Raw genomic sequence first — 25,826 nt, 5'->3', positions numbered from 1 at the left:
TTGATGATTTTCCACTTGAGACATCGATGACCCGGTATAGGCTGCGTCAACCTGTGTGAACTGCTGCCACGTTTCACATCCCAAGTGACTTGTCGCAACAATCAAGTTTATGGCATACCATTCTGGATTTCCTCTATGTATCGGTCATGCCGAAGGTGAAAGAGAAACAGTCGCTCGTGAAGAAGGCGTGGTATCGAGCAGAACGCGTTTTGCATGCATTGCGGGATCCCCAGGTTCCACGAATTGAACCCTCTATATCCGAGAGCCCGATTGATGAATCGAGTGAGCGTCTATGCACTGAGGCAGGAAATGTTGTTTCACATACAAGCTTGCAGCCTGATGACTGGGACTGCGACCATTCTGATGATTTTGCAGGGCCCAGCAGAAACATACAGACCAGAGTGGCTAGCAGTACTGGTGAAACCGAGGTGAAAAATTCTGTCATCAGAAGTCTTCAGAGCTGGGCAGTGTCACAACGGATCACGCAGACAGCTGTTACTTCATTACTTAAAATATTGAAGGATCATCATTGCTTCAGTCAACTTCCAAGTGATGCCCGCACCTTGTTTAAAACGCCTAGACTGCCCAGTGCTGCGGTAGTTGACATGGGTTTGGGGAGGTACTGCCATTTTGGCTTATTCCAAGGTTGATTCCAAGGTTATTCCACGTTACTATATATGGTTACGCCCATCCTTCTACATAAAAGGCTCTCTCCCTGGCTTTTTGATGCTTGCACATATGTTAGTGAAATAATGTTCACACATATTTTATGAATATCCACTTTTTAATATTTAAGTAGAGATGTTTACCCAATATCCACTCAATATCCACAAGTAATATAGGATATTGAGACAATTTTGGATATCCTATAAATATTGATGGTTTACTGGGAAGTTTGGTATTGATACGATTATCCAAATGGCCAGGAGAGCTGAAGGTTGTAGGCGGCTAGATAGACAGACAGACAGACTCAATGTCGCCGAAGTTTGCCAAGAAATGCTTCGCATTTAAAATGGCTCACTGATGCTTCACAGTTTTGGGGATGACCACTGCCTATAAGAAAGAAAAAAAAAATAGTGCATTGGGTGTGACGTTGCACACATGCTGCACACAATGTTCTCTGTTCTGTGCTACATATCAACGACGGTGCTTTCGCCACCCAAAACACTTGTGTATGTATCTGCAGATCCCAAATTAATGCAGCCACAGCGGCAAAGACAAAGAAAATGCAAGGCAAGCGCGTCATAGGGGTTGCACACATGCTTTTTGATGTTGTTGCGACTCCGTGTCCCGCAAGTCTCAGTTTGGTAGCGGGCCCCCGTCCTAGAACACATCGTCTAACCCCAACCGTCACGAGCGCGTAATACGATAGGGGCAACGTTTGCTTGAACAAGTCAGATGAGGCACTCGTAAAAACGACAATTTATTTACATGATTAGTAACTGAGAGTTAGAAAAGAGGTGATCAAGTGATCAGAACTGTACATGGAGACTGTTGAACTGTAGAACCTGTAAAATACACAAAAGTCTTCCGTTTATATAGCGCCGCATTGCCAACGCTGGGCGCACTGTCCGCGGCTTTAGCCAATATGGCGCTCCATGGTCTAGGTGCTCCACCCACGAAGGAGAGGAAAGACAACACACAATTGATGTGGAGAGGGCACAGTCCACACGATGCCCAAATATTTATTTTATTTATTTATTTTATTTTACAGAGTACCTACATCGCCATATGGGCATTACGTAGGGGGGAACAAAAAACAGTCAGTAAAAAGGAATTCGTAGCAAAATACATAAAAATAAAAATGAACCACCGCACATTTATCAGAACATAATAATGCATCACAAAATACATTTTCATACACACAGACCATACATAATGCAAGAAAAAGCATAGCATAGAAAAAATGCATAGAAAAAAATAAATCATTATTTGTTATATTAACCAAGTCGTCACTTAAGCTGTTCCACTCTCTTATTGTTTTTGGAAAGAATTAGTGGAAAAAAGTATTGGATCTGCATTTGAAGGTAGATATCTTTTTTTCTATTGTCACAGCGAGTGGATGCGTAGGGGGGTTGAACAAGGTAGCTATGGTGATTGATTCCTGTGTTAGAGTAATATATCTGGTGCAACAGTTTAAGCCGTAGTTTCTGTCTACGTACACATAGCAGATCCCATCCCAAAGTGGCCTTCATTTGTGAAATGCTTGCGTAGGGGCTTTAATTATTTAAAACAAACCTTGCCACTTGGTTCTGAAGTTTTTCTATTTTATTTATAAGAAGATAGTCTTGGTGGGGGCCCATACTACGCATGCATAATCAAGTATGGACCTGACCTGCAAAAAATATAAAGTTTCCTTAATTTTGTGCGTCGCCTGTTTGAAATTTTTTCGAATAAAGTATAACATCCCACTAGCTTTTGCTATGGTTGTGTCAATGTGTTTGTTCCATGTAAACGATTCAGTAAAATGAACACCGAGATACTTATAATGGCAGTGTGTGTTAATAAGTATGCCATAGATGTTATATTGATGAAATGATTTGGATATTTTCCTTGAGAAGCTTACACTGCAACACTTTTAATGTTTAAATTCATTTTCCATTCTTTACACCAGTCTGCTATGTTATCTAGGTCGGTTTGCAAAACGCTAGTATCAGATTCAGTCGTGATTTCTCTGTATATGATGCAGTCATCAGCAAATAATTTTATGGGTGATGTAATGTTTTCAACTATGTTGTTTATGTAAATTAGGAACAGTAAGGGTCCTAAAACACTCCCTTGGGGAACGCCCGAAGTTACTGCTATGGAGGAAGATTTGATATTATTTAAGACAACGGACTGGGTTCTATCATTCAAATAATTACGTATCCACTTTTGAACCTTTTTATTTATGCCCAATGCAGCAAGCCTTACATCCAAGAGCTTATGGGACACAGTGTCAAATGCTTTTTAGAAATCTATAAAAACTGCGTCTACATGACTATTGTTATCAATAGCTTTGGTTAGGAAATGCTGAAATTCTATTAGCAGTGTGTTACAGGAATAACATTTTCGAAAACCGTGCTGGTAGGGAGTAAAGAAAGCGTCGGAATCAAGGAAGTTAAATATATTGGTATGTAAAATGTGTTCAAATATTTTGCAACATACCGATGTTAATGAGATCGGTCTGTAAATTTCTCTCAGTTTCTTATCTCCAGATTTGAAAACTGGTGTAACATTTGCCATCTTCCAATCTTGGGGAATAAGACCAGTTTCGAGGGAGAGTTCATAGATGGTACTTAATATGGAGCAATAACGTCATGACACTCTTCGAGAACTACTGGGGACAGTCCATCAGGTCTAATGGCTTTTGTTGCATCTAAGCGGCGTAATAATGAATCGACGCCACTAACATCAATTTGAATGTCTGGCATAATATTGCTCTGGGCGGCATTGTTTAGAAGCGATGTCTGCTCGTCAGTTTCATGCGAAAAAACTGATTTAAAATATTGATTAAAACATTCTGCCCTCAGGTTGTCTGACGTCACGGCTTTGCCGTCGACAGTTGAAGGCTGGTATAGATATATCTTCTTTTTGGTTGTGTTTTACATGCTTCCAGAATGCCTTCGGGTTTTCTTTTAAGTCTTTGCCTAATTTAACAAAGGAAGAATCTTTTGCAGATTTAATTGTTACTTTTAATAAATTGTTTATTTCTTCCAAGTGATTGTGGTTTACCAAACTAGGATTAGCAGAAGATATTTTATAAGCGCGTCTAGCTTTCCTGACAAGTTTGCGTATTTCTGCGTTAAACCAAGGTTTATGCGTTTTCTTTTTACGCAAGTACCTACATGGAACATGACTTTCAACCAATCCAAGCATTTTGTCACGAAATGTTGATCACAGAGCCAAGGGACAGCGTGCTTTTGACATATGCTGAAGAGCAGGAAAGAAATTTTCTTGTTCAGTTCTAATAGCAACATAATCTCCTCTGTCATAGCTGAACCAACACCACCTAGAAAACTCAAGGCCCCCACACGGCGCCGTGACGTCACGCAAGTAGGATCGTTCTGGAAGTTGGCTTCACCTCACCCGTTCGCTCCGCAAAGCGGCAGGTTGCGACAAAAGTAAAATTCGCTCGCGTTACGCACAGAAGCTAACTAGAATGCCGCGTCCACAATTACGCACGCAGCTTGAGCGGGAAAAATCGCTACAGATGGTAGCCTCGCTTCTTAAGGAGGCATTCTGCTAATTTGATTATACATGAGTTTTCTAAATGATTGGAAGAGACTTACCTAAATTTCAATCGTCAATGCAGATATCAGGTAATAACTTTCAACCCTGCTGTGGTTCCAATAATACATTTAATACATCCGGATGTTACTTCCTAGAGTTTCAAAAGCTCTAACAGGTATGCTGGAAAAATGGCAAAATTTGACGTTACATGAAAACAAAGTGTCAGCAGCTGAAAGTGGAAGAAACATGTTCGTGTTCAAAGAGAAAATGACTCATTTCTGCTCAGTAGTAATATTTGTTTATTATATGCAGCATAACAGTCAGCATAAAAGTGCATGTGTGGCTCAGCGTCTGGAAGTTGCTGTAGTAACTTTTCTGGAAATGCACTTTATGCTTTGGCACGAATTGCTGCTTCAAGCATGCGGAACACATATGTGCACAATTTCCGTACAGAACAGAAAGAACAAGATTGACAAGATTGGCAGCCTTCTCACAAATGGTAGGATGCAGATCATTTCACTTGACAACGATAAATAAAAAAGCAGTTCATTTACAAAGAATACTGTTGAAACAAAAGTGCATAAGGACACTTCAATTTTTAACAGTTTCAAGTTTTCGCTTTGCCTTTGTTGCAGGCAACTTGTCATTTGATGTTTTTGCCTTTGTGGCAGACATCTTGTCGTTAGCCGTTTTGCACAAGTTGTTTAGGAGGGTGTTTGCTGCTGCACTTAAAATGTAATGCATGACCTGTTGAGGAGCATGCCCATCAACACAAACATCCAGGTCATCATTATCACTGAGGATGTCATACACAAGGGCCACTAACACTTCTTTCTGTTTAGGAAGAGCAAAGAACTGAGTTGCAAAGCGTGGACTCCTAAGCTTATCGAGCACTATTTCCATGGTAAGCACAGCATTTATAACAAGTTCACGTGGGAACTTCAGCCCACCCCTTGTCATGCTCATAATGAGGACATTTTTAGCAGTGTCTATCTCTGCAACATCCATTACTAGGTTTTCTTTGCATGATTGGCACAACAGTTTCTTTAGAGCTGCGTGAGCACAGTAACCTGCAACATATGTCACAGCGGGCAGCCTTGTCACTTTGTTCTCAATATCACTGTCATTAACTGTGATGTCAAACTGGCTTAGCAGTGAGCTGGCACTAATGACAGGAATATCGCACACCATGTCAACGTCTGGCAGCTCGAGCACTTTCTGTAACCGCAGCTTTGTCTCAGACTCATATATCTGTCTAATTGACACATGATAGTTGGCCCCAGACAACTGACGGTAACGACCAAAGCGATCCTCGAGACAATCTGTTTGAAACTTGCCTAGCAAAACATATTGCATACCAAGCTCTTTGAGGCAGTAAATAGTAATCTCGTGGAGCGCGTGTGTTGTATGACAGAAAGCTGAGTGCGTTTCCCTCGTCAAATGTCCTGCATCGTGCTTCAAACTTTCCCAGTAGTCTAGCCACTGCATTGTTTTCTCCAAATGCTGTAACTGGAGGCAAGATGTTGAGGTTATAGGCTTTTGCAGGTCATCTGAAAGCCTCTGGCCCTTTCGTGGTGTCTTTACATTAACAATATTCCACCATGTTAGCAGCGTGTTTATGTACAAAGCTGTACTGTCAGCGTGCTGAAGGTTGCTATTGTGAAGTGCTGCCACAGTTGATGAATTAAAGATTCTCAATGCCAACTTTACATCTTGTCTCTCCATGTTAGAAGGATTTAATGCCTTTAATGACAATGTCGGAGCCATCTTCAAGAGCTCACTTTGTTCAGACTCATGCAGCTCACATAAAGTCTTGAACGATGCGGTTAAAATCTTGGGTTTGGCTTCTGTACTCTTTGGATCTGGGAAATACATGCACCTTCCTGCATTGCGCTGATTTAACCAGTTATTTCTGATACATTTCAATAAGTGGACAGGGTCCACGACAAAAAACAAAGGTCGCGATTGGTCAGCTGGATGTTTATAAACTATCTGTAGTCTTGGAGGGCTTGAAAACAACGACATTGTTTTCCTGTTGATAGAATTGTTGTCAGAGATGATAGCAATCACTTTAAACCCATTATGCTCGAGCTTTAAAACTAGCATTCGCAAAAAATCATGCAAGCATTTTGCATCAATTGTAGCGACTGGCAAAATATGCACAACATCTTTGTGATTAGAAAGCAGACTCTGGGTCATAAAGACATATGCTGTTTTAGCCGGGCTTGCAGTGTTGGCTGCTGCACCTGTTATTGACCCAGCTTTGAAATCAAAGTATGACTGAATGTGAATTTCATCCATCATTAAAGTTACTATCTTTTCATGTTCTTTCATTGTAGTAGCAACCTTTTTAGCATATGACAAAAAATAAGAGTCTTGCTGCTCCATGGCTGGGCTTATTTGTTGAGTGGTGCAGAGACGTCTTATTGTTTCAGGATGAGGCAACTTTACCTTCAGTGAACCTATAAGGAATCTGTATGCATGCGGCGAAATGGTGTAGAGGAGACTTGCAAATACTAACAGGTCTGGCGGGTAGCGCGCTGCATTATTAAGGATGAGCTGCACTTGGGATTTTATAAACTTCACAATTTCCAGGGGCCATCCATGAAGCTTATGTTGCTGATCATTGCATATGAGCTCCTCCAACAGTGCCATCACAGTCGCAAGTAGTTGACGAGCCCACTGAAAATTGTTGGAAGAATGAGGAGTGCGCAGACACTCAACATGATGAAGGATGTCACTTAGTTGCCGCAAGTCCTGTAACTGAGCAGGCACACTTACACCATCAAGCACCACTACGCGCGTTTCACCAAAGTACACTTCCACACACATGCTGTCTTGAACTATCACCGATGAACGCACAGAGGCACCCCGATCAACAGTCAAATCCAGGAATAGAACCTTTGAGTCCATGCTGACCACAGACCAAAACGGTGAGGTGTTAAAGCTTGGCAGAGCACGAAGAAATTCTGAAAAGCTTGTAACTTTGTTCTGCTTGTCTTGTTGTTGCTTTTCTTCCAGAGATTTTTCAATGGCAATGCGGAGTGATTCGTCCTCAAAACGTTTTCGTTTCTCCTCTGGTGCCTCCCGAGTACACGCATTTTGACGAGAGAGGTATTGAGGACAATTCGGGAACACACTTGGTACCGCATCAGGCTTCAGCCGGAAGACTTTCAGTGGCACTTCAATAGTCTTCCCCGTCTTCACATCAGTGTACTTTGACGTTTTCACGTAGTCGCTGGACACGAAATGCTTCTCGCAGAGCTGAAAAGACAAAAAAAAAAAGGATTATGTGGGACCACGTTTTATACACTGTCGAAAGCGAGACGGTTCTTTTCGACTTTTGATGAAACCAAAATATGAGCACGTTTCAGGCTCCGACCATTCAGCCAGGCCGATTAGGCTGGTGATCGATACGCTCAGCCGCTAAAACGCGCATTGCGTAAAAGTTTTTTTAGCTTCTCCATGGTGGATGGATGCTATGAGCGTCCCCTGTGTAACGGGGCGGTGACATGTGCGCCACCAGGCTCATAAAAAAAATTAAGAACTTTTCATTTTTTTCCCTCTCTTTAAGTTGTCCTCATGCCTTTTAAATCTACTTCAATTAAATCGATTATGGCAGAAACGTAAATTCACAGCCCAGTCTGCCCCTTATGGGAGAAAGTCGTTATTTTTCCCTATAATTATTATTACGGTATACCTTGGACATCTTGCGACGCTTCGTGCAACCACAATTATAGACACGTTTGTTTGTTTTCGCGTGGTTTCCTTCAGGAAAAAGATATAAAGGTCAGCTCAATCGATAATAGGCGGCCGCCGCGAATTTACCCGTTAGGGAAATGGAATGCAGTAGATTGCTGCAAAAACAATGCTAAGCTTGCCTGGTTCATCTTGACCCCGCTAGATGACCACACATATTTAACATTCCACGTTTAGGGCCATGGTACCCGGTATAACGCTAATGCAAAGCAGTTTGCGGAGACACTCTCTAATGACAAGCACTGTATCGAATTATAAGCCGTATCTTACCACTGTGTTCTTTGTAGGCGCAAAATCCTTTCGGGGAACCGCTCTTGTCCATGCCGCCCGCCGCACCGGGTCGTTTGGAAACACGTGCACGCGCACGTTTGGCTGTCCTGCGTAGTTCGACCTGCAGTTCGGAGCGCTACAGCAGCCGGGCATTTCTGCACTTCGTTCACACGCACAACCACAGCGAGGAATCGGAAATATACATCTTGCAGGAGTAAACAAAGCACATGCACGCGCGCAAGCCAACCAACGACATCCGAATGCAAGCGAGAGGACGACCCCAACTGCTCCAACGAGCAACTTGGATCATTGTGGTCAGCATAGGTGAAACGAAATTCGACGGAGACGCATGGTAATGCGGCTGCTTAATAATGTTTTACCAATTCGGCGTGCCATTTTTTCAGAATACAGTTGGCTAATTGAAACAGAGTAGTTAAATTCTGCAACTTTTGGCAATGTTTGAGCCCGAATCACTGCAAAAACTAAAAAAAGAATGAGTTATTTTGGTTCTAGTCAGTCACTGCGGATGTCACTACGAGCCATCTGTAGCTGTTCTTGTCCGGACTTGTCAGCCTGCTTGTTCACGTGACGCAGACGTTGGCGAGGCTGACCACTAGGTGGTGTTGGGCTGACTGGGCTGTCGCGCCGTCGGTCCCAGCCAACAGGTGGCGTTGCCCCAGCCATCCGAGCGATGATCTGAGCTTGGTGACGTAGGCGCTTGGGCGAGGAGGCGGCGAGGGGGCCTTAAGTCTTCTAGGTGGTGTTGGCTGAACACGTTTCTTCGTGGAGCCCGAGATGTCCGTACACGCTGTACGCTAAGCTCCGCGACAACAGCCCTGTGGTCGCTAATACCTGGGCACACGGTAATCCCTGATACTAAGTTTTGTTCATTGCGAAGCACCAAGTCTAAGATTGAGTTTTCTCGTGTAGGTTCCAGCACGTACTGTTGTAAGTCATACAATTCGAGCAATTCTTCAAACTCTAAGTAGATACGGGAACCGTCACCAATACCACATCCAGCACTCCATCTAAAATTTGGCAAGTTAAAATCTCCCCCAAGAAATACGCTGTTAGGCATAACAGATAGCACATCAGACAGTAAACTGAACGACTCACTTCTGCCCGCTGGGTGATAGAATGTCCCGAACGCGACATTGTTTTCCTTGGATAAATTCACGAGGCACCAGACAGATTCCGAGTCGTTTTAAAAAAAAGGTTCAGTGCTTGGCAATGTATTTGATATTAAAAGAAACACTCCCCCGCCATGCCCATGTCTGTCTTTCCGATAGACAGTAAAACCTGGCGGAAAGATTTCCACATTACACACAGAGTCATCCAACCATGATTCAGTGCCCATTACAATTTGGGGCTTAATGGTAGCTATCAAGGACATGAAGCTATCGTCATTATTTTTTATGCTGCGACAATTTACTAGCAGAACAGAAAGTCGTTCAGGCAGTGAGCAACCGTCTGTATTTTTGATGAGGGAAACAGAATTTAGTGTAGGTAATTTGCCTCTATCCATTTGCGCATGCGCCCTCACTGGAAACGCCATCTGCGTGTCACTATCCCAGACAAAAGCTTGCCCATCGATAATCAGTTTATCATAACTCAGACGTACACGGTTTTCTTTGCATTCTCTTTTATCTTTCGCATAGTTCCACAGCTGTCGCCTTTTTTCCTGCACGGCCTGGCTGAAATCCTCGGAAATACTGTGCGAAGTACCCTTTAGCTTGAAAGAAATTTTAAAGACAGTTTCTCTAGCCTTCCACTGCGAAAAGCACGCTACAATGGGCCGGTTCTTGGTTTCCTTAAAAGCCCCTATGCGGTGAGCCCACTCAATGGATATGTCGTGGAGTTTCATTGCATCCTTGCATATTCCTTTAAATAAGTTTTCTGACTTTTCCCAAGTCTCATTTCTTTCCGTATCAGGTACACCAAAAAAAAACCAAGTTCTGTCTACGGGTTCTATTCTCTAACTCGTCCACTTTCGCGAATAATTTGTCTTCAGTTTTTTCCACATGAGTGATGTGACTTTCCACAAGGTTTGTTTTCTGTATTAAAATCATTATTTTAGATTCCAGTTCGCTTTGTTTAGTTGTAATTTCTGTTGACTTCGAAAGCACAGTTTCCTGGCCCGTTTGCATTTCTAGAAGAATCCTCTCGATGTTCTTTATTTGCTCACGCTCTGCCGCATGCATGGGTCCTGCATTTAACTCTATGTCTCCAGATAAAAGTATCAAAAATTGAGAAAGCATCAAGCATTCATCGCAAAGCAAAAAGAGCACAGCATCAATAAAACACACGCTCACATGATTAAGACAACATAGATGTTGTCGCTTGTTAATGGGGCACAACACTCTTAAAAACATACGATTGTTGGGGCGATAACATTTAGTTGCACCTAGGTAACTAACCTGGTACATGGATGAGGGTGAGCATGGGCCGAGAAAAGTGTCGTGCCCCAGTTTGTTCAGGCCAGGTTGACTCTTTTACTGGCCACTACGCAGCGGAAACGGAAACGTTCCACGATGCGCAGAATTGGCCTCGGTGTGCCGGAGATCGCACGCAGGTTGCAGCAAGTTATCCCGTGATCCATGGAAGGCAAGATCCGAGGACTTCAGATCAGTTGCGATAGGTCCTGGCCAAGATTCGGTGACGCCGTGTTCCACCGCCCCGGCGATATTCGCTGCGACAGCGAGAAATCCCAGCAGCACCAACAGGCGCTCTAGGGTGGCCATGTTCGCAGTGGCGCAGCCTCAATATAGAAGCCGGCCTTCTATTAGACCAAAGTTGTCGCGCCTGTGCGCGACAACGTTGGTTGGAAAAACTTCAATAATGATGATGGTTGTTACAATGTCCATCCAATCTTGAACCACTTTTCATCTGTATTTATCGCCCACACAGCCTCGAGCACGGCGCTTCGTCGTTGTAGACTAGTGAGCTGAACTCTGTACGTGAGTGAAACATTAGAGATTGCATTTAGAAAAAAAGTTACACCACAGCTTGAAAATCGTCACACACACACACACGCGTGTGAGTAAAAACTTGCAGAAAAGGCCTTTAACTTTGGCCGCGTGCCTGGGCCAGGTGGCCAAGGGCATGGTCGTAGCTTTTGCTAGCTGCAGAACTTTCTCGGTTCTGTCGCTAGGCCAACAGCATGTACCATCGTCAAACTACAACGCCGGTGCAACTTCGGCTTCGTTTGAGCCGAATAAATCAACGATAACAAACGGCATCTAACAAGAAACACATAGTTGATAAACAATAATATCACAAGTGACTGATGCAATCAGCGATTAATTAGTACAATCATTCTAGCTGCATGGAGGTTAAGGCTGAATTCCCCACCAACACACCCTAGTTAACGTGCAACAAGGAGAACCGGTCTGCGATACAACAGCCAGAACGATCTTGGACGATTTGCTAGATGCCTATTTTTTCACCTATGATCGCCCTGTAAAAAGGGCGAGACAATAAGGTAATCGTGATCAAATAAACGATGGACAAAATCGGGAGGAGCTTTGTAGGAATGCGCTGCACTTGTCTAGGATGTATCACGAACATATGACAACCACTACACAATGCTGTGCGCCTGATGCTGCATTTAGTCTTTTTCGGGTTACAGATAATTGCAAAAGAGAAAAAAAATCAAGTACCAACCTTTCTGGGCTTAGACGTCAATGTGCTCCAATATCACGAGTCTCACCAAAGCGCACCCTCGCACTTTGCATGAGAACACAACGCGATCATGGCCGAAGAAGCTGAAGCTTGTCTCGGCTGCGTTCAGCCGGCATTGAGCCAATGGTGGCATGTGTCAGATCTCAGATGTTTATGTTTACCAAGTGATGTTTCACGTTTTCAACAGCACCCTCACAGTGAGTTGTAAATACAAAAAAAAAAACAGTCACATTTTGGAAAGTTACAGTTATCATAAAATGCACTGTGTGGCAATTTGGCTAGAGTTGGCTACAGGTCGAGGATGCAATCAAACAACATGGCCAACGTACGCCCGAGGTCTCGGGAGGTTGCGAATTGTGAGCATTGTTGCGAGTCTGTTTCAAACAACGCAGGGTCGTGGGTCGTTGTTTGAAATACTGCTCGACATTTGCTGTGGTTGTGTACTGAGCCCTGAATGAGCCACCGCATCCTGTGAGTGAATCTACGTGCGGTCAGCTCTGTGTAGCAAGATGCTCTGTGTAGCAAGATGGTTTTGTATTTTGATGATTTTCCACTTGAGACATCGATGACCCGGAATAGGCTGCGTCAACCTGTGTGAACTGCTGCCACGTTTCACATCCCAAGTGACTTGGGATGTGAAACGAGGGTCCCGTTGAGGGTCCCGTTGCAGTCTTGTACTTTGGGACCCTCTTCTGTATATTTTACTCCCTGTAACATCCTTTTATGACATGATAATAAACTGATTGATTGATTGATTGACTTGCCGCAACGATCAAGTTTACAGCATACCATTCTGGATCTCATCTATGTATCGGTCATGCCGAAGGTCAAAGAGAAACAGTCGCTCGTGAAGAAGGCGTGGTATCGAGCAGAACGCGTTTTGCATGCATTGCGGGATCCCCAGGTTCCACGAATTGAACCCTCTATATCCGAGAGCCCGATTGATGAATCGAGTGAGCGTCTATGCACTGAGGCAGGAAATCTTGTTTCACATACAAGCTCGCAGCCTGATGACTGGGACTGCGACCATTCTGATGATTCTGCAGAGCCCAGCAGAAACATACAGACCAGAGTGGCTAGCAGTACTGGTGAAACTGAGGTGAAAAATTCTGTCATCAGAAGTCTTCAGAGCTGGGCAGTGTCACAACACATCACGCAGACAGCTGTTACTTCATTACTTAAAATATTGAAGGATCATCATTGCTTCAGTGAACTTCCAAGTGATGCCCGCACCTGTTTAAAACGCCTAGACTACCCAGTGCTGCGGTAGTTGACATGGGTTTGGGGAGGTACTGCCATTTTGGCTTATTCCAAGGTTGATTCCAAGGTTATTTCGTGTTACTATATATGGTTACGCCCGTCTTTCTACATAAAAGGCTCTCTCCCTGGCTTTTTGATGCTTGGACATATGTTAGTGAAATAATGTTCACACATATTTTATGAATATTCACTTTTTAATATTTAAGTAGAGGTGTTTACCCAATGTCCACTCAATATCCACAAGTAACATAGGATATTGAGACAATTTGTGGATATCCTATAAATATTGATGGTTTACTGGGAAGTTTGGTATTGATACGATTATCCAAATGGCCAGGAGAGCTCAAAGTTGTAGGCGGCTAGATAGACAGACAGACAGACTCAATGTCGCCGAAGTTTGCCAAGAAATGCTTCGCATTTAAAATGGCTCACTGATGCTTCACAGTTTCGGGGATGACCACTGCCTATAAGAAAGAAAAAAAAATAGTGCATTGGGTGTGACGTTGCACACATGCTGCACATGATGTTTTCTGTTCTGTGCAACATATCAACGACGGTTCTTTCGCCACCTAAAACACTTGTGTATGTAGCTGCAGATCCCAAATTAATGCAGCCACAGCGGCAAAGACAAAGAAAATGCAAGGCAAGCGCGTCATAGTTGTTGCACACATGCTTTTTGATGTTGTTGCGACTCCGTGTCCCGCAAGTCTTAGTTTGGTAGCGGGCCCCCGTCCTAGGACACATCGTCTAAAAAGTCAGATGAGGCACTCGTAAAAACGACAATTTATTTACATGATTAGTAACTGAGAGTTAGAAAAGAGGTGATCAAGTGATCAGAACTGCACATGGGAACTTTTGAACTGTACAACTTGTAGAATACACAAGAGTGTTCCGTTTACATAGCGCCGCATTGCCAACGCTGGGCGCACAGTCCGCGGCTTCAGCCAATACGGCACTCCATGGTCTACGTGCTCCACCCACAAAGGAGAGGAGAGACACCACACAATTCATGTGGAGAGGGCACAGTCCACACGATGCCCAAATATGGTCACCAAAGCACTGCACCGATGTTTTCGTACACGTCACCAAGTTTCGCGCACGTCCAATCTTGGTTTCCAAGATTCTTCTAGCAGCTGGGTGAGGTTTGAAAAACCGGCTGCCAGTATACGTGGCAAACTTGCCTGACTGTTTGGGTAGGACAATGTAGCGGTGGGCCAGCATATTGTCAAAATATGCCACCCCATTCAGCCGCTCCCATGGAGAGAGGGGGGGAGGAGGAGTAGTCAACTAATCCCTCGTCGCCGAGGCGGGCTCCGGCCAGGGCTGCAGCAGATAATGCATTATCCTTTTCTTCACCCCCACATTCCATTCCTGGTCGTTTGCTAGAAGCTGTGGCTTAGCTGCACATATCCCGGGGCTTCGCTTGTTCTCGCAAGATGCAGCCACAATCAAATTTGGCTTTAGCTTGCAGCCTGGACTGCAAATACCATGCTGGTTCCGAGATTTTCAATTCCTCGGTGACCTCGAAAATGGCCCAGCTGCCTCCTTGTCTGCCTCAAACGCTTTGCTGGCAGCAAACACAATGGCCTTTCTTGAGTCGAGCTCACAATGGCCTCTCTTGGCTCGTGCGTTTTCTCTGCGCGAACCAGTCCCGAACACCTCGTTCAGGTTTTGCCAAGAGAGAATCAATCCATCTTGATTGCACACCCTTGTTTTGAATGCGTCGAAATGTTTTCGTCCCGTTCACAAAGACCGAAAAACTTCAATAATGATGACGGTCGTAACAGTCTCTCGCGCGGTGGGGTGAAGATCTCGATGGGCTGAGGCTTGCAGCCGCAGTTCGGAGAGATCAGCGCTGACGTCTGGTCTGGTGAAGACTGTCCTTGATTAAGTAGTGACCACCTGCTTCATTTTGGCTCAACAGACATCACATACGCATATGAAACACAACCACTCACCTAGTGGCCACCAGACAGTTCCGTCAAACCCCACCAGGCATGTTTACCCGTTTCCAACTAATTAAAAGAAGTACACTAGTTATTCTAAATTCCTCTCCTACATTTGAGTGAAACAGAATAACAGCACTGGAAGCACACCCAATCTGAAACCTTGAATAGTGGTGTCTTTAATGTACTCACCATGAGTTCAACGAACTCTTAAATGCAACAAAACAACAACGAAACCTAATCAATGGTCCTCGTCTAGGTCAGGAAAAAAAAGTATTTCAGAACTCTCTAGAAAGCCGTCAGGGACAGCGACTTAAACACTCAGCGTTGCCATGGGGTATTTCTCTTTTTGAAATGAAGCTTCAACGCAGCAGGCGGCCATTCTTAGAGAACAAAGGCAATAGCCCCAAGAGCGGACAATGCTCCACCTCTAAATAACTTACTTAGTAATCTAGGTAAGCTAGACTTTTCCACCACCTAAACACGACACTTGCAAAACAACGAAAAACTAAAAACAAAGAATTCTCGCATGAGTTCCGTTTACACACGAAGAAAAACTTAAGCCTTTGTGCCAGCTTTTGAGCACGCTATGACCCAAGCTTAAACAATACTGTTCGTTACGTCTAGTAGAACCATAGCTCGGCATACTCTCTCATGAGTACACTCACTCACACTCATTCATACTCATATGAACGTGGTGAGTATGAGCGAGTACTGATGAGTATGAGTAGGAGTGAGTAGAATGTGAGTGAATACTTATGAGTAAGAGTGAGTATGGACGTGAATGAGTACTCTCAGTGTGAGTAGAAGTGAGTATGAACGTGAGTGGGTGCTCATGAGTGTGAGTAGGAGTGATTATGAACGTGAATGAGTATTCTGAGTGTGAATAGGAGTGAGTAGGAACATGAATGACTACTCTGAGTGTGAGTATAAGTGAGTATGAATGTGAGAGAGTACTCTGAGCGTGAGTAGAATTGAGTATTAACGTGAGTGAGTATTGTGAGTATGAGTAAGAGTGAGTATGAACGTGAGTGAGTACTTTGAGTGTGAGTACGAGTGAGTTTGAACGTGAGTGAGTACTCATGAGTGTGAGTAGATGTGAGTTTGAACGTGAGTGAGTACTCATCAGTGTGAGTATCCGGGAGTATGAACGTGAGTGAGTATTCATCAGTGTGAATAGGAATGAGTGAGAGCTTGCGAGTGTGAGTAGGAGTGAGTATGAACGTGAGTGAGTACTCTGAGTGTGAGTAGATGTGAATTTGAACGTGATTGAGTACTCATCAGTGTGAGTATCCGTGAGTATGAATGTGAGTGAGTATTCATCAGTGTGAGTAGCAATGAGTGAGAGCTTGTGAGTGTGAGTAGGAGTGAATATGAACGTGAGTGAGTACTCATGAGTGTGAGTAGATGTGAATTTGAATATGAGTGAGTACTCATCAGTGTGAGTATCCGTGAGTATGAACGTGAGTGAGTATTCATCAGTGTGAGTAGGAATGAGTGAGAGCTTGTGAGTGTGAGTATGAGTGAGTATGAACGTGAGTGAGTACTCATGAGTGTGAGTAGATGTGAATTTGAACGTGAGTGAGTACTCATCAGTGTGAGTATCCGTGAGTATGAATGTGAGTGAGTATTCATCAGTGTGAGTAGGAATGAGTGAGAGCTTGTGAGTGTGAGTAGGAGTGAGTATGAACGTGAGTGAGTACTCTGAGTGTGATGAGAGCTTGTGAGCGTGAGTAGGAGTGAGTATGAACGTGAGTGAGTACTCTGAGTGTGAGAAGGAGAGAGTATGAACGTGAGTGAGTACTCATAAGTGTGAGTAGAAGTGCGTTTGAACATGAGTGAGTACTGATGAGTGTGAGTATTCGTTAGTATAAACGTGAGTGAGTATTCATGAGTGTGATTAGGAGCGAGTGAGAGCTCATGAATGTGAGTAGGAGTAAGTACGAACGTGGGTGAGTTCTCATGAGTTTGAGTAGACTTGACTGCGAAGGTGAGTGAATTGTTGTGAGTGTGAGTAGCAACGTGTAGGAACATGAGTTAGATACTATGAGTGTGATGAATATTTGTAACCATTGCAACGGCGTTCTCAATAAGTTGGAAATAACGGGCACTATGGCATGCAAGCTTCCTGTATGTAAAAGCCTTCAGCTAGTTTGGAAACTGGGGGAGCCATCCTACATCAAATGGGGGGGGGGGTGCGAGGTGACCGCGCAACAAATTGAGTTGAGGGTAGATGGTAGACGTCCATTTTATTGTAATTTGAATTTTCTAGGCTGAATAACTTTGAACTGCCTGTCCCTATAGCTACCGTTCTTGCCGCACTTACCTCTTGCGCCTTCAGTCTACGCAAGACGCTGATAATATATATAAAACAACAAGGTCTTGAGAAGCCCTTTAACCAAAATCGCCACGCGAGCCGGTGCAGAAAAAAGAAATGCACTGTGCAAACCACAAAAAAACAAAAAAAAAAAACGCTCAAATGGCCCGCGAGAGAAAGCACATTGTGTGCCCGACGCACATTGTGCGCAGCGATTTTGCAGTTTCTATCTCTGCGTTGTCCCTCAAGTGAAGATTGCCTCGAACGAAAACCTTAAGTGATCTCATGACCTCTCAAGCGCGAAGCTGTGTGCAAACTTCGCCTTCTCAGTGCCCCATCAAGAAAAAAAAAAAGGAAAGCTTGGAGGACGGTTGAGCTTGCCGTCCATAGTATAGTATGCGATAGCGTAATCGGACCTTGTTCGCATCGCCGTTTCAATCTATACCCTCGCTTCACTTTTCGGCGGCTTATTATGCCTTTAGCAGTGCAGACACAATGTGCATTAAGCGCCCAATCGCCCTTGATAATTTATTCTATCATTCACATAACGCGGGCTAGTACAAAAACACACATAACGCAACCGTTATTTACCATTTCATTAGGCTGTCTGCGATAACCCTGCGTACGCACACTGCCAATGAACGTTAACCGCGTCCGCAGATACATAAATAAGGCCCCCTGCAATCGTCGGTGCCGGCACGGAGCCAATGAAGTCTCCGCATGAACGCGACCCACAGAGGAAGGAAAACATCTCCGAAGATGCGCACAATTTCTCGAATGCAAAACTGCCGTATGCAACGCATTCCATCTGAAGGCGGGGCAGAGAGGGGAGGCGCCGTCTCTACGGTCGTGCCGGGCCACAGAACACCTACCAGTGGCCGGGCGGCCGGGGTGGCCGCGGTGCCGACGTGGCGGCGAGGCCCCGGCACCCGCCTGTCCCGCTAGTGCAGTCAGAATGGGCTACGGGCAGTGGAACGAACGAAGCGGCCGAGCCGGATGGCATGGCAACGTCTTGGGTTCTGGCGGGTAATCATAGCGGCGGCCGTGTAGTATACTGAAGCTGTCGAGAGCGTCTCTATTTCGCGTGCATGCGTCGTAGCCTACGAAAGCGCGTTTTAAGTGCTTGTAACACATTACTGAGATTCTAAAGGATGTCTCAGCGTCTCCTACGCGTCATGGCACACAAATGAATGTACAGGTGCATTGTAGTTGCGCTGAGTCATTGCCTGTTTGTGGAGCCTACCGACCCTTAAAGAAAGCGACAATTGTTCAGCTCGATTGTTTCTTGAGTAACCTGAGTACACGTAATGCTATATCAATGTTAATATTCATCATCGGCCTGACAACGTCCACTGCAGGACAAAGGCCTCTCCCATGATCCGCCACTCAACTCGGTCCTGTGCTTGCTGCTGCCATTATGTACCCGCGAACTTCCTAATCTCATCTACCCACCTAACTTACTGTCTCCACCTAACCTGTTTGCTTTCTCTGGAAATCCGGTCAGTAATGCTTAATGACCAGCTGTTATCCTGCCTACGCGCTACGTGCCAGGCCCATGTCCATTTCTTCTTCTTGATTTCAACTATGATACCCTTAACTCCGGTTTGTTCCCTGATCCACTTGGCTCTCTTCTTGACTCTTAAGGTTACAACTACTATTTTCCTTTCCATCGCTCTCTGCGTCATCCTCATGTTAAGCTGAACCATCTTTGTAAGCCTCCAGGTTTCTGCTCAGTGGGTAAGTACCGGCAAGATGCAGCTGTTATATACTTTCGTCTTGAGGGGATAGTGACAATCTACCAGCCATGAGCTGAGAATGCTTGCCGAATCTTCTCCACCCCACTCTCATTCTTCTAGTTACTTCAGTCTTGTGGTTCGGCTCTGCAGGTACTACCTGTCCTAAGTAGACATACATACCATTTCCAACTTCAAGTGCACTGCCACCTATTTCGAAGCGCTGTTTTTTTTTTTTCGAGTTTGTTCATTACTTTTGCTTTCTGCTGGTTATTTTGTAGATTCCAAGAGAAGGAAAGCCGGAAAAAGGGGAGAGAAAGTTTGGTGGGCAGATGAGATTAGGAAGTTTGCGGGTATAAAGTGGCAACAGGAAGCAAAGGACCGAGTTGACTGGCGGAACAGGGGAGAGGCCTTTGTCCTGCTGTGATGATGATTATGTGAATGTAAAAGTATGTGAGTGAGTGCACCTGAGTATGGGTAGGCGTAAGTATGAAGGTGAATTCTTATGTGAGTGCAGAGATGAGTGAGGGCCTATGATCTTGAGCAGGCGTGAGTATGAAGGTGAGTGAGTAACTGAGTCTTAATTGAGGTGCTCGAGAAATTGAGGTACAAAAAGGAGACACCTGGACAGGGCGCTCTGTCTCGAGGTGTCTTCCTTTCGCACTTCAATTTTTCACGCACCTCAGTTAAAATAAATTACCAACTCTTCCAGCAGTCTGTGTTTCTCTAAGAGTATGAGTAGTCGTGAGTATGAACGTGAGCCATGAACAATGAGTGTGAGTAGGTGTGAGTATGATTGTGAGTGACTGTGAGTAGGCGTGAGTATGAACATGAGTGACCATGATTAGGCGTGAGTATGAACATGAGTGAGTACTCACAAGTGTGAGTAGTCGTGAGTATGAAATGAGTGGGTACCCATGAGTGTGAGTAGGAGTGAGTATGAACGTGAGTGAGTACTTATGAGTATGAGTAAGAGTGAGTATGAATGTGAGTGAGTACTTTCAGTGTGAGTAGAAGTGAGTTTGAACGTGATCGAGTGAGTACTCATGAGTGTGAGTAGGAGTCAGTATGAACGTGAGTGAGTACACTGAGTGTGACAAGGAGTGAGTATGAACGTGAGTGAGTACTTTGAGTGTGAGAAGGAGTGAGTATGAACGTGAGTGAGTAGGAGTGAGTGTGAGCAGGCATGAGTATGAACGTGAGTGAGGGCCTATGAGTGGGAGTATATGTGAGTATGAACATGAGTGAGGGTGAAGGCTGAAAAAGTTGTGGTGAGTGAGTATGAGTGAGTAGTGTCTCAAAGTGCCGACCTATGAGTAGAACACACCCTGACAGACTCAAATCTTTCACTCTAGATTCGGCTGGATCTTACAATGCTCAGAAATGTCGCTCCTACCTCAACTTTTGGTTACGCGTAACGCTCCGCTTAAACTATCACACGATACTTAAGCAAAAAACTAAAGTGGTGGAACTAAACCTTGCGTTATAGTCTTGTTTGGTTAATGTTTCCTTATCATGCCAGCCTCTTGGATAAAAGAATGCGCTGGGTTCCTTCAGGTGCGTTGGCTATATTCGCACTTATAGAGCGCTGTAACGTTTCAGGACCAAACGTACGCTTGCGTACCATCTAAAAATCTTCTAAATGTGCATTTGATTACAAATGTAACACCATCTGCGTTTAGCATAAACCCTTCGAAACCAGTCTTCGTTTTCTTATCAAACCTTACATACAAAATAAAACATTACTTCAAAGGTTCAAAACTGGAAAAATATTGAGAAAAAGCTCCTTTCCAGAAACTCTGGGTTGCATTCTGCGAAAAGCTGGCAGCTGACCTTCATGCTTTTAGTCTTGTACGTGGCGGTCGTGTTCTCTGCCGCTTTTGCGATCGCCAGAGACCACAATGAGCGTGAGCTCCTAGCCCAACTTTGCTATCTTGCCTCATTGCTGATTCTGGCCGGCTTTCTTCGTAACACCCATGATTCCAGAAGTGCGGAGGAAAGAAACGCCATTTTTCTTTCGTGTTTGGTTCTACCCTTGAATTTAGGACTAGCAGCCTTTCTTTTAAGAACTTGTCGACAACGTTGTCGGCGCAAACCTGTTCCTTTTAACCGCGCCTTCCTTCTGGGGGGTCGCGCGTCTCTTTCCGCTACTTCTATCTCGCCAATTTCTCCTGACCATACGCCTCAAAGTACGGTTTGTAGAATTGCCTGATGGCCAACCCTTTCGTGTCTGCTGCGGCGTGCCCTCTGCCTCTTCCTTTTGTGGTGCCGCACGTCCCCGCTTCCTTCTTTTGCGGTGACGCTTACGTACAACCTTTCTTTGGTTGTTACAAACTTCCCAGGTTGCGTCATCGGCAACCCTACAGTTCAGGTGTGCCGGTGCACCACCCTTTCTGCAGCCTTTGCCCTTCGGTTTCCCTGCTCTATTGCTCTGACGGGCTAATTTATCTGCGCTACCTCTCACAAAACTATACTCTGGGCCCTCCACAGATCTGAACTCTTGGAAATTAGCGTCCTGCTCGATTTCCGGGTAGTTTTTCACTGTCCGGACGATCATTTACGTGCCACTGCACGAGGCATGTCTCTAACAACACACAATCTTTGTTCATGCTGCTGGGATTAGACTTTTCCTCGAAACGATCCTCCACCGAACTCGTGCCTGTTGGTACATCTACGAACATGGGTTCTACCATTCAAATAATTACGTATCCCCTTTTAAACCTTTTTATTTATGCCCAATGCAGCAAGCCTTACATCCAAGAGCTTATGGAACACAGTGTCAAATGCTTTTTGGAAATCTATGAAAACCGCGTCTACACGACTATTGTTATCAATAGCTTTGGATACGAAATGCTGAAATTCTATTAGTCGTGCGTTACAGGAATAACCTTTTCGAAAACCGTGCTGGGAGGGAGTAAAGAAAGCGTCGGAATCAAGGGATTTAAATATATTGGTATGTAAAATGTGTTCAAATATTTTGCACCATACCGATGTTAATGAGATCGGTCTGTAATTTTCTGAGTTTTTTTATCTCCAGATTTGAAAACAGGTGTAACATTTGCTGTCTTCCAATCTTGGGGAATAAGACCAGTTTCGAGGGAGAGTTCATAGATGATACTTAAATATGGAGCAATAACGTCATGACACTCTTTGAGAACTACTGGGGACAGTCCATCAGGTCCAATGGCTTTTGTTGCATCTAAGCGGCGTAATAATGAATCGACGCCACTAACATCAATTTGAATGTCTGGCATAATATTGCTCTGGGCGACATTGTTTAGAACCGATGCCTGCTCGTCAGTTTCATGCGAAAAAACTGATTGAAAATATTGATTAAAACATTCTGCCCTCTGGTAGTCTGACGTCACGGCTTTGCCGTCGACAGTTAAGGCTGGTATAGATATATCTTCTTTTTGGTTATGTTTTACATACTTCCAGAATGCCTTCGGGTTTTCTTTTAAGTCTTTGCCTAATTTAACAAAGAAAGAATCTTTTGCAGATTTAATTGTTACTTTTAATAAATTGTTTATTTCATCCAAGTGATTGTGGTTTACCAAACTAGGATTAGCAGAAAATATTTTATAAGTGCATCTAGCTTTCCTGACAAGTTTGCATATTTCTGCGTTAAACCAAAGTTTATGCGTTTTCTTTTTACGCAAGTACCTACATGGAACATTACTTTCAACCAATCCAAGCATTTTGTCACGAAATGTTGACCACAGAGCCAACGGACAGCGTGCTTTTGACATATGCTGGAAAGTAGGAAAGAAATATTCTAGTTCAGTTCTAATAGCAACATAATCTCCTCTGTCATAGCTGAACACTTTTCTTCGTGGAGCCTGAGATGTCCGTACACGCTGTACGCTAAGCTCCGCGACAACAGCCCTGTGGTCGCTAATACCTGGGCACACGGTAATCCCTGATACTAAGTTTTGTTCATTGCGAAGCACCAACTCTAAGATTGAGTTTTTTCGTGTAGGTTCCAGCACGTACTGTTGTAAGTCATACAATTCGAGCAATTCTTCAAACTCTAAGTAGATACGGGAACCGTCACCAATACCACATCCAGCACTCCATCTAAAATTTGGCAAGTTAAAATCTCCCCCAAGAAATACGCTGTTAGGCATAACAGATAGCACATCAGACAGTAAACTGAACGACTCACTTCTGCCCGCTGGGTGATAGAATGTCCCGAACGCGACATTGTTTTCCTTGGGTAAATTCACGAGGCACCAGGCAGATTCCGAGTCGTTTTCAAAAAAAAGTTCAGTGCTTGGCAATGTATTTGATATTAAAAGAAACACTCCCCCGACATGCCCATGTCTGTCTTTCCGATAGACAGTAAAACCTGGCGGAAAGATTTCCACATTACACACAGAGTCATCCAACCATGATTCAGTGCCCATTACAATTTGGGGCTTAATGGTAGCTATCAAGGACATGAAGCTATCGGCATTATTTTTTATGCTGCGACAATTTACTAGCAGAACAGAAAGTCGTTCAGGCAGTGAGCAACCCTCTGTATTTTTGATGAGGGAAACAGAATTTAGTGTAGGTCATTTGCCTCTATCCATTTGCGCATGCGCCTTCACTGGAACCGCCATCTGCGTGTCACTATCCCAGACAAAAGCTTGCCCATCGATAATCAGTTTATCATAACTCAGACGTACACGGTTTTCTTTGCATTCTCTTTTATCTTTCGCATAGTTCCACAGCTGTCGCCTTTTTTCCTGCACGGCCTGGCTGAAATCCTCGGAAATACTGTACGGAGTACCCTTTAGCGCTAAAGCATTTTTAAAGACAGGTTCTCTAGTCTTCTACTGCGAAAAGCACGCTACAATGGGCCGGTTCTTGGTTTCCTTAAAAGCCCCTATGCGGTGAGCCTGCTCAATGGATATGTCGTGGAGTTTCATTGCATCCTTGCATATTCCTTTAAATAAGTTTTCTGACTTTTCCCAAGTGTCATTTCTTTCCATATCAGGTACACCAAAAAAAACCAAGTTCTGTCTACGGGTTCTATTCTCTAACTCATCCACTTTCGCGAATAATTTGTCTTCAGTTTTTTCCACATGAGTGATGCGACTTTCCACAAGGTTTGTTTTCTGTATTAAATTCATTATTTTAGATTCCAGTTCACTTTGTTTAGTTGTAATTTCTGTTAACTTCGCAAGCACAGTTTCCTGGCCTGTTTGCATTTCTAGAAGGATCCTCTCGATGTTCGTTATTTGCTCACGCTCTGCCGCACTCATGGGTCCTGGATTTAACTCTACGTCTCCACATAAAAGTATCGAAAATTGAGAAAGCATCCATCGCAAAGCAAAAAGAGCACAGCATCAATAAAACACACGCTCGCATGATTAAGACAACATAAAAGTTGTCGCTTGTCAATGGGGCACGACACTCTTAAAAAAAAAAACATAGGATTGTTGGAGCGATAACATTTAGTTCCACCTAGGTAACCAACCTGGTACATGGATTAGGGTGAGCATGGGCCGAGAAAAGTGTCGTGCCCCAGGTGTTGCAGGCCAGGTTGAACCTTTTTATGACCACTACGCAGCGGAAATGGTAACGTTCCACGATGCACAGAATTGGTCTCGGTGTGCCGGAGATCGCACGCAGGTTGCAGGAAATCATCCCGTGATCCATAGAAGGCAAGATCCGAGCACTGCAGATCAGTTGCGATAGGTCCTGGCCAAGATTCGGTGACGCCGTGTTCCACCGCCCCGGCGATATTCCTGGTACATGGATTAGGGTGAGCATGGGCCGAGAAAAGTGTCGTGCCCCAGGTGTTGCAGGCCAGGTTGAACCTTTTTATGACCACTACGCAGCGGAAATGGTAACGTTCCACGATGCACAGAATTGGTCTCGGTGTGCCGGAGATCGCACGCAGGTTGCAGGAAATCATCCCGTGATCCATAGAAGGCAAGATCCGAGCACTGCAGATCAGTTGCGATAGGTCCTGGCCAAGATTCGGTGATGCCGTGTTCCACCGCCCCGGCGATATTCCTGGTACATGGATTAGGGTGAGCATGGGCCGAGAAAAGTGTCGTGGCCCAGGTGTTGCAGGCCAGGTTGAACCTTTTTATGACCACTACGCAGCGGAAATGGTAACGTTCCACGATGCACAGAATTGGTCTCGGTGTGCCGGAGATCGCACGCAGGTTGCAGGAAATCATCCCGTGATCCATAGAAGGCAAGATCCGAGCACTGCAGATCAGTTGCGATAGGTCCTGGCCAAGATTCGGTGACGCCGTGTTCCACCGCCCCGGCGATTCGCCGCGACAGCGAGAAATTCGAGCAGCACCAACAGGTGCTTTTGGGTGGCCATAGTCACGGTGGCGCAGCCTCAATATAGAAGCCGGCTTCCTAAATGAGCAATGTTGTCGTGCCCCTATGGGCTTCTCTTTCAACCACTTCGACGTCCAATGAGCACACTACGTCGAAATGCTAAGCGCAGGTGAGACGGGCTTGACTCGATGAGTGCCAGCTTCGCGATCACACAAACGACCTGTCTGCGCACATAACACAGTGACGAGAGCAGCCGCGCCTGTCCCGTTCGCACTCATATGATCACCAAAGCACTGCACCCACATTTTCGTACACGTCACCAAGTTTCGCGCACGTCCGATGATCTTGGTTTCCAAGATT

The 25,826-nt window shown here is 44.6% G+C and overlaps 1 long non-coding RNA gene across 1 annotated transcript; it reads right to left on the bottom strand.

Annotated features, from left to right (window-relative positions):
- Positions 1-4,487: 4,487 nt before the first annotated feature.
- On the bottom strand, positions 4,488-9,014 carry LOC119180401 (uncharacterized). The gene is made up of 2 exons (XR_012885710.1): positions 8,242-9,014; positions 4,488-7,476 (listed from the first exon to the last, which is right to left on the bottom strand). It is a non-coding gene; the product is annotated as an uncharacterized LOC119180401 (long non-coding RNA).
- Positions 9,015-25,826: the final 16,812 nt, after the last annotated feature.

Source organism: Rhipicephalus microplus, chromosome 8, assembly GCF_043290135.1.
Source record: "Rhipicephalus microplus isolate Deutch F79 chromosome 8, USDA_Rmic, whole genome shotgun sequence".
Taxonomy (NCBI): domain Eukaryota; kingdom Metazoa; phylum Arthropoda; class Arachnida; order Ixodida; family Ixodidae; genus Rhipicephalus; species Rhipicephalus microplus.
This window is presented reverse-complemented; position numbering and strand designations above follow the sequence as displayed.